Source organism: Triplophysa rosa, linkage group LG23, assembly GCF_024868665.1.
Source record: "Triplophysa rosa linkage group LG23, Trosa_1v2, whole genome shotgun sequence".
Classification (NCBI taxonomy): Eukaryota; Metazoa; Chordata; class Actinopteri; order Cypriniformes; family Nemacheilidae; genus Triplophysa; species Triplophysa rosa.
The window spans coordinates 11,946,316-11,953,867 of record NC_079912.1 but is presented as its reverse complement, the minus strand read 5'-3'; positions in this window follow the sequence as shown (position 1 = coordinate 11,953,867).

The window sequence follows — 7,552 nt, the reverse complement described above, 5'->3', positions numbered from 1 at the left end:
GATGAAGGGGCCACAGAATGAGGGCGTTCACCTGGAAAGCGGCATATTGCCTGGGATAAGATTAGGAGATTATTGGCCTTGACCTGATCTAATGGTACTACATCATATTTACCAAATGGCATTTTTTGCAGACACCTGCTTAGAAAGAGATGAAATAGACTGGCAACAGCAAAGCCGTCAAGGCTCTCAAGAGTGTGCTGTTGAGATGGCTACATCCAAAGATGAGGCTTCTCTTATTGCAGTGCAAACAACAGGGAGATTTCATCGCACACACGTTTAAGAGTCCTTTTGAGAGTGAGAACTCGAAATCATGTGTCTTGATTTACACAATCGCACCCTACTGGAAAATTTATCTTAAGCTGGTGGTTTTGTTATGACACATTGCAGCTCTAGGTGGTCCTAGCTGGTCATCCCTTACAAAAATAAGTATACTTCAAGTATACTTAAAGGTCCAGTGGGTAATTTTTTGGAGGATCTATTGACATAAATGTAATATAATATACATAACTATTTCTTCAGAGGTGTATAAAGACCTTACATAATGAAGCGTTTTTTTTATGGTCTTAGAATGAGCTATTTCTATCTACATTAGTGTTGTCACGGTACCAAAATTTCAGTAGTCTGTACCAATACAAGTAAAATTCCACGGTTCTCGGTACCAATTTCCGTACCAAAGCAAAACACCAGTAAATGCTAACTGAAACACAATTTTATTAATAAAGCTCATTGTTGATATAAATGTATAGAAAGCAATGCCATTTTGTATACATGAAGTATAAGTTAATTGTTGCTGAAACTGTTGTGTGCTCACTGGGGTCTTTCATGCTGATGAACATCCTCCTCAGTCTGCTGCTGTAGAAGACAAATAGAATAAACTTCAGTAAGTCAACTGACTGAACAAACATGCATATGCAATATTAAAACAAACCTCAGTTTTTATACTGCATTTACACAAGATTACTTACATTAAGGTAACTGTATATTAAAATAATAAATGCAACAGATAGATTTTTCTTTTTAGTTTTAGCCACAGTTTAAATGTGGCTTTTTAAACCTAATAGAGTTACAGTATCTATCCAAGACATACACATTGCTAGTCATACAGTTAGTATGCTAGTTTTCTAGCACATAGATTTCAGATAGGCCTATGTAAAATAGGTACTGTAAACCCCATCCTGTCCTCCCATTTATTTGACCCCATTACAGTTATAAAAGCATTAAATGGTTAATAAAGACACTTGACTGGATTAGCATTGGAGCTAACAAATTAACACGCAAACAGACGTTTCATTTGATGTAACCTTTAATTTAACATATGCTACAACATTCATAATGCAAACGCGAACAGAATTTGAAACTTACCGCTTGAATTGTTACTTAAATCTGGATGTTTCCTCGTTTCACCACGAAACTCTGTTCGTTTTCTTCGTGATATGACTTGAATCTGATGTTTTCTGTGCGCATCTCTTGTGGATCGGAGCCGCGCTTATCCGCTCATCACGTCTTATTGCGTCTATAAAAAGTTTCCGACTGACAACCTGTCAGACAGAGCATCAGTACCCAGTTGACCCGGGACGGCGGTGGTACTGTGTCTTATGAAAATTAGGTACTGACAACTTTTTTATTTTTAGGTACCGACTTGGACCCGAAGTAACGGGACTTTTGACAACACTAATCTACATACACCGCAGGTCCCCTTGAATTGAATTCACCATGTTGTTTCTACAGTAGCCCTAAACGGACAAACTGCTCTACAGAGCGCGTTCCGTAAATACGTTATCTCCTTCGACAAAGAAGTGAAAACATGATGACATGTTTGTCCCGTGTCAGTTTCCGTAGTGCTTTGAAAGGGAGGGGTGGAGTGAGCCATTGTTTGCAATTCACAACCTCACCGCTAGAGGCTGCTTAATTTCATACACTGGACCTTTATGTTAAGTTCTTATATATTTAAAAAAATACTTTATGTTGTATGTATGTATGTAAGTGTACCATTTCAATACTTGGGACAAAATTGGCCCACTTTTTAGTTTATAAAACTCTATTTTTAGTTAAGTATAAAAGTCATCAATTTCGAGTAGTTTACAACTACATTATTCATTCGTACTGCAACTATACTGTACTACAAGTAAACTAATCAACTGTTTTTGTATCTGGTTCAATTGGTCATGGGCTGATCAACCAACCAGGCCAACCACTTGTTGGTGCAATTAAGATGGTCCACCATCACTGGACCGGCTGATAACCAGTTTTCCTGGCTGATAAATAACTTGGACCAGCCAGAAACCAGCAAAAATCTTAAACTGCACTCATTTTCACCAATTTTTTCTTTATTTGTTTCCTTTGTGAATGCAGATCATATTATGGAAAAGTAACATCGCTACTGTCGCAGACAGCGGTCAGGGTGCAACTTCCTCTGCTCCTGTCAAGCTCCCGTAATACACTGCGAGCAACACAATACACGAGCCAGTTAAATACCTGGGTGACAAATAAAGGTATTGTAAAAGGGGGAATTAATTCAGTGCTTGTACGACATGTGTCCTTATGACAAATAAGGGGGACATTTGTCAGTCTGTAGCACAGATGGCCCCGCTAGAGCACTTGACAAATTACCCCCACCTTGCCTTTACTGGTCGCCTGAGCGTGGGGAGTCGAGCAATGGCATTGTTAATCTGCAAGCATTTGGCAATTCAAACTGCTTTCCCCCTGCTCGACTGAGAACTGCCTTGCTTTTAATGACCTTCAAACTGTCTTCTATTATTCATGCCAACCATCTCAGCACGCATTCTGGTGCTAATAACTAATTAAGCTACAAATGACTAGCCTTTTGGATTTCAAAACTATACTTTGGTGTAAATATTTTATGTACTAGGGTTGTTACATTGCTTGATCCTGACACACGCTAGCTTGTTATTAGAGCTACATTCTGTGTTTTATGACCATGTGCGCCACATCTCTGGTTCCCTTTGGAGGGGTCATTCCCTTCACATGAGATGATGGTGTGGATAACCTGAGGGAAGGGACACTCAAATATTCTTATGAGAGATCGGGCTGTATATCTAGTGGCACTGCCCAATTCCTCAAAGAGAAGACGGATTCAGTTGGGCTGTCTTTACAGTCAATTGCTAATGATACAATTACGACTGTAGAGTATGCATTTAAAGATGTGAAACTACCTATAAGACACTTTAAAAGTTATAACATTCCTTCCTCTATGCCAGCGTTTCTCATCCAGGGGGTCAGAGCACAGTAGGGATTCTCAGCAAACTTCCAAACTTGCCTCAAGATGACTTAAAATTAGTTTGAATAAGACAAAACAAGCATTAAAATAACAACAAGCAACTTAAAGTCAAGATATCTCTTAATGTTTGATTATTTTTAGAAAAATATATACATTTATATAGCATAAAATATTTAAATATACATTTTTCTAATATTGCCCAGCTCAACCATATATTCTAAAAAATGATGGGTTATTTTCAAAATGGAACGAACCCAACCGTTGGGTTATAAAATAACAAATGCGGGGTTGTTTTAACCCATTTATGGGTCGAATATAAACATTTTTAGTTTAGTTAATTTTACCCAGCGGTTGTATTGGTCCAGGGCTGGCCAGGACAAAAAAGCAGCCTTGGCGATTAAATTCCGGCCTATCCGCGACTAGGTATAATATTCAGGGGTCCCCCTTGGTTCATTCGCGTTCCAGCCCACCGCGCATCGGCCCACCGGAACATGCCTGGTATGCCTGATTAACATTCCAGCCCTGGATTCATGCCTTTCTGACCCACAGCTGGGCTAAACAAATCCAACATTTTTAAGAGTGTACAGTACTTTATTGGGTAGAAATTGTCAGGGGGGCTTGAAGTCAAAAAAGTAGAGATGCACTGGGCTTCAATCACATCATGACATAAATGTTGTCTTTTCTTCATGCCCAAAAAGCTTTACCTGCTACTTTTAGAGGAGTTGTTTGGCACACCTTGAATATGCCATGCTGGGAGACCAGCTGAACTAGCCAGATCCAGCTAACACCAGGCAAAACCAGATTAGACTGTACAGTGTTCCAAATAGATTTCTTATAATTACGAACCTTACCATGTAGGCAGCAGACAGCGAGGGACCTCACTATTGGAAGTCTGGTGTCCACTCTCTGATTGGTTGGTGGAATTGCCATAGGCATCTAGTGTGATTTGGCACAGCTCCCAAGCACAGTCACTTGTGCTGCCCATGGTCTTTAATGAGGTGTGGCTGGCCATGTGTTCCTGATTTATCAACAACAATGACAAATGTGATCTGTCCTACGCTGTAATTGGCACCATTTTACATCTGACTTTTTAGATACATTAGATGCGGTGTTAATATCAACACACGGTGTGTGTTGTGTGACCTGATTGAACTTGCAATGTAGCTAAATGAATCATTTTGTCCACGTTAACACCTTTATAAAGGTGACATGACGGAGGACATCCCAATATTTCTGAAGTCTGAAAGTCGGCTAGAGAGCAATGGGTCCCTATGCATTCCACTGAAGTCAGACTTCTCCAGACTTCTAATTGACTGTGCATATATCATTAACTCCTAATTAGCTTTTAGCAGAGTATCGCCTTCTCATTAATGCTGAAAGGATATTTAATTGGCATGAATCAACTGGGTCTTCTCTCTTAAGGAAAGGAGATGTATCCCCCATCCAAAAAAAGTTAATTATATTAACATCCCAATAAATAATTGATACAGTGTTTGCATTTGTATTGACAGATAACTACAGACATCTTAGACTGTAAACTCTCAACACATTATGGTTTATTAATACTTTCCTTAGTGAGGTACACAAGGGTGTGAATGTTGATTATTGAGTTTGATGTTGTTGTAAAATAAATCAAGAGTGTATACTCCAGGGGGTGTGGAGAGGTAACCCAACTAAAAGCAAATGTTCTCATAATGTTGTCTTAACGCTATCTCAACGCTATCCAAAACCTTTTTACAATAGCATGAAAAGTTCATTTCATCAACATGATGTCATTGTTAAACGTTCTAAAAACATTGAAGGGGCCATGAATTAAGACCTCAATTTTAACCCAAGCTTTTGTTGTATAAGAGGGATTCGTATTCAAGCGAACATCCTGTAAGTGTCAGAACTGAAAACGCCCTTGTTACTAAAATTACAACTGTTATTGACACCAGGCCCAGGGAGCACCAGGTCCTGGAATGCACCTATCTATGACAGGTTGAACACCTCCTCCACAGAAAAATATCAACGACTACTTCTCTAGCCCCGCCCACTGGTTCGCGAATGACTTTAGCCACACATAGTACACACTCCCGCATTTGTGATGATTGACAAACTGGTAACCATAGCGACATATTTTTAGGCTAAATATTCGTATTGTCCGTCAGTTTAAACTAAACTGCTGATATGCAGTTCTTTGCTGTGTTGCCATGTTTGTTATTAATAAGCGCGTTTATGATAAAGCCTCGGCAATTAGGTCTTAATAAATGGTCTGTTGCAGATTTTAAGAATTTTTGGTCTATAAAATATATAAACAATTTGCATTTTAAGGTTTGTTTTTGTTTTGTCTTTATTTGCCTATTATTTCTGTGAAGATCTGGCAACCCTGTAATTTTAGCAAAGGGCTCTCGAGAGTGGCTATCCCGTGTCATATGTGCAAAAGTAGGACTTGTTTCACTGTTATTTTTATTTAGAGCGACCAAGCAACAAACATGCAACATTGTGCAGCGCCTGGTTGTGGAAGAACACAGTCGCTTTCTTTGGATTCTGATATTAGGAATGTGTGGTTGAAGTTTATTTTTAAGTGCGTTCCTGCTCACGTGGGTGAAACATTGAGCATTTGTTCGCGTCATTTCACCATGGATTCCTTTGTGAACAAGGCGCTGGATTTGCGGAGAGACTAAAATTAAAAAGCAGTGCTGTGCAGTCAATATTGGATCCGACAGGAATGGCGCAGCAATCTTATGTGAGTAAAACATATTTGTACTATGCGTCACTATTGCTTTGTTAGAGATCACTTGATATGTCCTGATAATGTGTAACCTAACGTTACGTGTCTAACCATATTCACAGAAGGCTCCAACAAAGTTTACTACGCAAACTGCTATCCAATCATAGCAGTGGGCGTTTATTCCAAGTCTTCAATGCGGCACGCCCATTAAAACTGAGCGTTTGTTGAGATGGCCTCAAAACCCGGGTAGAAAATAGCCTATTACTTATTGATTTTTATGTTTTCGAATGTAAAAACCATGTGAACGTCATAAGTAGACATCAGACAACAGTATAAAACAATAAACAAGCCCAGTTCAGGACATCTTTAATAAAACGTTATTCTTACATCATAAGTGGAATGTTTAAAAATATTCAGAAAATAATAATAACTTAATAGGAATGTTAACACAACATACTTAGAACATATTTTATTAGCTGGGAATCATATAATCATAATAAAAACTTTGGCATTGTGTATAAACATTTATGGTTAACACTTTTCCCTCCAATGATCATAAATCTGATAATATGATCACATGTGCAGTCAATTTTAACTTTTAATTAATTTAAAATATTTTATGTTTCCTTATTTGCCTAATGGAGATAATACATAATGGGTCTATAGAGCTTTTTTAGTTAACATCAAGATTTTACATTTATCTAAAATATTTGTTTCATTTTTATGTTTTTATCAATAATCCCTTTTCTGCCTTCGCTAGTTTATTTAAATGAACCTTCACATTACACGTAATTTCAGTTAATATAAGGTCAAGCTGCATGCTTTTGATAAAATGCTATACTTTTATGGTTAATATGAAGTGAAACATGTCACACTTCAGGAGATCGACTATTCTACTACAGTACCTTAACAAATGATATACAACTGCCTTCATAAACCTTATGTTGTAACATTCAAATGGCATTATATGCAAATTCATAACACGAGGACCTTCTTGTTACTTTTTGAAGTGACACTTGAAGCTCTTCAGCTAATGCATGAGAGAAGTGTTGAGGAACATTGTTGATGTAAGAACACCTCGGTATAGGGCTGTGCGATTTGGGGAAAATATCTAATTGCGATATTTTTGACAGACATTGCGACTGCGATTTGATCTGCGATTTTAACTTTCCTAATTCACGCTTCAGCTCAATACTGTTGTGTGGAGCACAGTTTGGGTATAGTTACCCTACTGAAAGAAAACAACAAAAAAAACTTTACAGAAATTATAATTGTTTCCTGTCATGACTCTGCTTCATCATGTCTTGTCTATTCTTGGTCTTGTAGCAGAGTCATGGCAAAGCCTTAGGTTTTATGTGGAGAGGGAGATTGTTGACCTTTCGGCCTTCCATACTCTCTCTCTCCGGTCCGAGTCTCTGTTCCCGCCATCTCGTTTCCTCGTTAACTTTCCCTGAGTGTTTCATTACCCACACCTGCCCCTTGCTAATTATCCTTTGTCTGTCTCCCTATATAATACCCTCATGTTTCATTGTCTTGTGCTTGGTCATTGTATGCAGTTCGTCTTGTTGCTCGTCCAGTGTTTCCCTGCTCCATATGCTCGT